This window comes from Piliocolobus tephrosceles, chromosome 21 (genome assembly GCF_002776525.5).
Source record: "Piliocolobus tephrosceles isolate RC106 chromosome 21, ASM277652v3, whole genome shotgun sequence".
Taxonomy (NCBI): Eukaryota; Metazoa; Chordata; class Mammalia; order Primates; family Cercopithecidae; genus Piliocolobus; species Piliocolobus tephrosceles.
In genome coordinates, this window is record NC_045454.1 from 27,284,752 (window position 1) to 27,291,097 (window position 6,346).

Genomic DNA, 6,346 nt, shown 5'->3' on the forward strand with positions numbered 1-6,346 from the left:
AGGCAGTCAAGTTAGAAGACAAGAAGTAATATTATCTCTCTTGGTAGATGATATAATCTTATATGTAGAAAATCCTAATGAATACCACCCAACACACACACACACAACTGTTAGAGCTAATAAATTCAGCAAAGCTGCAGGATACGAAATCAACACATGAGAATCAGTTTCTATATAGTAGGATATATATTTCTATATAGTAGGAAACAGCAATCTGAAAAGAAAATTGAGAAAACAATTCCATGTACAGTAGCATCAAGAATAAAATATTTAGTAAAAAATTTAACCAAGGACAAGCCATATTTGTACATTGAAAACTACAAAACACTGCAAGAAGAAATTAAACAGAAATATGTGGAAGAACATCTTGCGTTCATGGATTGGAAGACAATATTGTTAAGATGACGATTGTTATGGGCGGAATGTTTGTGTTCTTCCAAAACGCATATGTCAATGCCCTAACAGCCAATGTGACTGTTTCTGGAGATAGGGCCCTTATGGAAGTAATTAATGTCGAATGAAGGTGGGGCCCTGGTTCAATAGGATTAGTGTCCCTATCCTAGCAGAGATACCCGAGAGCTTTCTCTCCCTCTGCATGGAAGGAAAGCCCATTCAAGGATATAGTAAGAAGGTGGTCATGGACAAGCCAGGAAGAGAAACTTCATGAGAAACTGGCTTTTCCAACACCTACAGCTCTGGAAACTAAGGTGTAGTTTCCAGAGCTGTGAGGAATATCAGTTTCTATTGTTTAAGCCACCCTGTCATGGTATTTTGTTACAGCAGTTCAAGCAGACTAATACAACAATGTTCCCCAAAGCCATCTACTGATTCAGTGCAATTCCTATCCAATCCCAATGGCATTTTTTTTTTTTTTTTTTTTTTTTTCAGAAGTAGCGAAACTGATCCTAAAATTTGTATGGAATTTCAAGAGACCCCAAATAACCAAAATAACCGAAAAACAAGAACGAAGTTGGAGGTCTCATACTTTCTGATTTCAAAACTTAATGCAAAGCTACAGTCATCAAAACACTATGAGGCCAGGCATGGTGGCTCACGCCTGTAATCCCAACACACTGGGATGCCAAGGCAGGTGGATCACTTGAGGTCAGGAATTCGAGGCCAGCCTGGCCAACATGGTGAAACCCTGTCTGTACTAAACTACAAAAAAAAAAAAAAAAGTTGGGCATAGTGGCAGCTAATAGTATCCCTAGCTACTACTTGGGAGGCTGAGGCACGAGAATCACTTGAATGTGGGAGGCAGAGGTTGCAGTGAGCCGAGATCGCACCACTGCACTCCAGCCTGGGGGACAGAGCAAGACTCTGTCTCAGAAAACAAAAAAACAAAAACACTGTGGTCTCAGATAGTCATATAGTCCAACAGACTAGAATAAAGAGCCCAGAAATAAACCTTCTCGTGTACTGATTTTTGACAAGAATTTCAAGACCATTCAATGAGAAAAGAACAGTCTCTTTAATAAATGGTGCCTTACATAAGAAGTATATGGAAAAAGAAAAAAACAAACAAACAAATGGTGCCAAGGAAGCTGGATATGCACGTGCAAAAGAATGAAGTTGGACCCTTGCCTTACACTATGAATAAAAATTAACTCAAGATTGATCAAAGACCTGAATGTAAGACCTAAAGTCAAACTCAGCAGAAACCACAGGGACAAATCATGATCTTAGATTTGGCAGTGGTTTCTCAAATAAGCCACCAAAAGCACAGGAGGCAAAAGAAAACAACTGTAAATTGGACATCATCAAAATTAAAAACTTTTACGCAGGCCAGGCGCAGTGGCTCAAGCCTGTAATCCCAGCACTTTGGGAGGCCGAGACGGGTGGATCACGAGGTCAGGAGATCGAGACCATCCTGGCCTACACGGTGAAACCCCATCTCTACTAAAAAATACAAAAAACTAGCCGGGCGAGATGGCGGGTGCCTGTAGTCCCAGCTACTTGGGAGGCTGAGGCAGGAGAATGGCGTAAACCCGGGAGGCGGAGCTTGCAGTGAGCCGAGATTGCACCACTGCACTCCAGCCTGGGCGACAGAGTGAGACTCCGTCTCAAAAAAAAAGAAAAAACTTTTACGAATCAAAGGACACTATCAGCCTGGCGCGGTGGTTCATTCCTGTAATCCCCTCACTTTGTGAGGCTGAGGTGGGTCTTGAGGTCAGGAGTTCAAGACCAGCCTGGCCAACATGGTGAAACCCCATCTCTACTAAAAATACAAAAAATTAGCCCCGTGTTGTGGTGGTACCTGTAGTACCAGCTACTTGGGAGGCTGAGGCAGGATTATCTCTTGAACCCTGGAGGCAGAGGTTGCAGTGAGCTGGGATCAGACCACTGCACTCCAGCCTGGGAGAAAGAGTAAGACTCCATCTCAAAGAAAAAAAAAAAAAAGACACTATCAAGAGAGTGAAAAGAAAACACACAGAACGAGAAGAAACACTTGCAAATCTTGTGTCTTATATATAAGGGTTTAATATCAAGCATATATATATATTGCACTGTTTTCTTTGTTGTCATTGAGTTGTAGGAGTTTCATGGAAAACCCCAAAATGAGCAAAGAACTTGCATAGCTATTTCTCCAGAGAAGATAAACAAATGGCCAATAGGCATATGAAAAGATGCTCAATATCACTAATTATTAGGGAAATGCAAATCTGAATCACAATGAGAGACCATCTCACAGCTGCTAGCATAGCTATTATTTCTTATTTTTTTATTTTATTTCTTTATTTTTTTGAGATGGAGTCTCACTCTGTGGCCCAGGCTGGAGTGCAGTGGCATGAACTCAGCTCACTGCAACCTCCACCTCCTGGGTTCAAGCCATTCTCCTGCCTCAGCCTCCTGAGTAGCTGGGATTACAGGCACATCCCACCACACCCTGCTAATTTTTGTATTTTTAGTAGAGATAGAGTTTCACCATGTTGGCCAGACTGGTCTCCAACTCCTGACCTCAAGTGATCTGCCCACCTGAGTCTCCCAAAGTGCTGGGATTATAGGCATGAGTCACTACACCCAGCCTTAAATTTTTTTTTAATTAAAGGAAGATAAGTGTTGGCAAGGATGTAGAGAAACTGAAACTCTCTTTCATTCCTGGTGGGAAGATAAAATGGTGCAGCCATTCTGGAAGACAGTTTGGCAGTTTCTTACAAAGTCAAACATAGACTTACACAACCCAGCAATCACACTCCCAGGCATTACCCAACAGAGTTGAAAATTTATGTCAATACAAAAACCTTCATGCAAAAAGCAAGAACATGGTTTCAAAATACGTGGGTTTAGTGACCACGATAATGTACAAACCAAGAATTGCCTGTTTTGAATGTGTTACTTCCTGTCTTGGAGCCTCACTTTCCCTAAATAAGAGGAAGAGCCTGGGGATTCCTGAGAGGTCTCCTGCTTTGCTGGTGAAGGGACTTGGGAGTCTGCAAACATCCCTAGATGAGTCCTGGGTGTCACCTTGACCTGGCTTCACACTTAGAGTTGCCAGGTTTAGCAAATAAAAATATAGGTCATTCAACTAAATTTGAATTTCAGATGAGCAACAAGTAATCCTTTAGTATAAGTATGTCCATGTAATATTTGGAGCATCCTTCTACCGAAAAGAAAATTCATGGTTTATCTGAAATTCAAATTTAATGTATTTTATCTGGCAACCCTATTCCCACTTCTGCCCTTAAGAGCCTCCCCGCTTCCCCTCCACATCCATTCTCCTATGTTGCTTTGAAAATAAACAAGCATCAGGGACTGATACACTGATTTCAAAGTCCCTGCCACTTAAATGGATCCCTTTCAGCTGCCAGGAACTGAAGATGGAAACAAGTGGGCGGGGACAAAAGAGAGCTGAGTGAAGGGAGGTGGCGGCAAGGAAAGTCATGAAGTCAACCCAGCCTGCTGTCTCCACTGAGGTTCGGAGGCCTCAGGGTTGGCCTCCTGCAGTGCTTCTCAACCTCGGATGCGCGTTGGGAACTCTGAAAAATAATGCTTGGGCATGACCTGGGTGGTGGGAATTTTTTAAGCTCTAGTAATTCCTCGAAACAGCCTAGGCTGCTGTTTTCTTGCTGCTAACAAACCAGCCAAACTTAGTGGCAAAAATCACGGCTCCCAGCCAGGCAGCAGGCAGCTCTCATTCAGAGGCTCATGCAGCTGAGGTTGTCTTGAAAACTTCTGCTTGCACAGATCTGGACTTGAGATTAACTGTCACCTGGGATCTCCGTAGGGCAGTCAACCAGATCACCTGCATGTGGCCTTTCCTTATAGTTTGGGCTTCTTCGCAGGACGGCTGTTGAGTTCCAAGGGAGCCAGGCAGAAATGGCATGACCTTTTTTAATCTAGCTTGGGATGTCGCGCAGTATCCCTTCAGCCACATTGTACTCATCAGAAGCAAGTCACTAAGGCCAGCTCACATTCAAAAGGGATGGAATTAGGCCGGGCAACATGGCTCACGCCTGTAATCCCAGCACTTTGGGAGGCCGAGGTGGGCAGATCACTTGAGGTCAGGAGTTTGAGACCAGCCTGACCAACATAACAAAACCCTATCTCTACTAAAAATACAAAACTTAGCCAGGCATGATGGCAGGCGTCTGTAATCCCAGCTACTCGGGAGGCTGAGGCATGAGAATTGGTTGAACCCAGGAGGTGGAGGTTGCAGTGAGCTGAGATCATGCCATAGCACTCCAGCGCTCCAGCTTGGGCGACAGCGTGAGACTCTGTCTAAAAAAAAAAAAAAAACCAGGTGCAGTGGCTCGTGCTTGTAATCCCAGCACTTAGGGAGGCCGAAGCAGGTGGATCACCTGAGGTCAGGAGTTTGAAACCACCCTGGCCAACATGGTGAAACCCCATCACTACTAAAACACAAAATTAGCCGGGTGTGGTGGTATGTGCCTGTAATCCCAGCTACTCAGGAGGCTGAGGCAGAAGAATCGCTTGAACTTGGGAGGCGGAGGCGGAGGTTGCAATGAGCTGAGATTGCACCACTGTACTCCAGCCTGAGCAAGAGAGCAAGACTTCATCTCAGAAAAAATAAATAAAAATAAAAAATAAGGGATGAAATTAGACTTCATCTCTTGATGGGACAAATGCCAAGGAATTTGTGATCCTATGTGAAAACCACCACAGCTACCACTGGAAAAAAAAGTCTCCAGAATCCATTCTCCTGTCTACACTCCTCCAGCCCAACGCTGCTTACCTGGAAAGTCCAGCGGCCTCTGCAGGGTCTCCCTGCCTCCCATCTCCCACCCCAGGCTGCCCTCCACACTGCAGCTGGAATCTCGAGCCCAGAGGGTGGAGTCCAGGGCCCCCATGGGCTGGTCTTTGTGTCTCCAATTCCTTCGCATCCTCAAGCTCCCAGGCAGAGCCAGACTCAGTACAAGCAGATGCTCTCCTGGGCCATGCATGTGCCTAGCTCCTGCCAGACAGGCACATCATCCCTTAGTAGGGAGCCACAAAACTCCCCAACTCCCACCCTCCTCCTTCAGGATCTTACCCAGACCCCTCTCCAGGGAAGCCTTCTCTGAGCACCCCCAAGGTGGGTCAAGCTCGGCTCCCTGGCCTTTCCTTTGCAATGTGTACATCATTTCACACATTTTCTTTTAACGTTGTACTGCAGTTTAACACATATGCAGAAAAGTGCACAAATCCTTAGTGAATTTTAACAAAGTGAGCAAGCTTGTATATCCAGCTCTCAGGTCAAGAAAGAGAACATTTCTAAGCCTGGGCGAGGTGGCTCATACCTGCAATCCCAGCACTTTGGAAGACTGATGTGGAAAGATCACTTGAGGTCAGGAGTTCAAGACCAGTCTGGGCAACATAGTGAGATCCCTTCTCTATAAATTTTTTTTTTTAATTAGCCAGGCATGTTGACACATTCTTGTAGTCCTAGCTACTCAGGAGGCTGGGGCAGGAAGATTACTTGAGTCCAGGAGGTTGAGGCTACAGTGAGCTATAATGGCACCACTGCACTCCAGCCTGGGCAACAGAATAAGATTCTGTGGAAGGAAGGAAGGAAGGAAGGAAGGAAGGAAGGAAGGAAGGAAGGAAGGAAGGAAGGAAGGAAGGAAGGGAGGAAGGAAGGAAAGGAGGGAGGGAGGGAGGAAGAAAGAAAGAGAGAACATTTTTACTTGAGTGATGGGTGCACCAAAATCTCAGAAATCACTACTAAAGAACTTATTCATGTAACCAAATACCACCTGTTTTCCAAAAGCCTATTGAAATAAAAAATACGTTTTTAAAAAAGAAATCAAGAAGAGAAAGAGTTTTTAAAACCATATGCATTCTTGTATGAGGTCAGGAGATCAAGACCAGCCTGGCCAATATGGTGAAACTCCGTCTCTACTAAAAA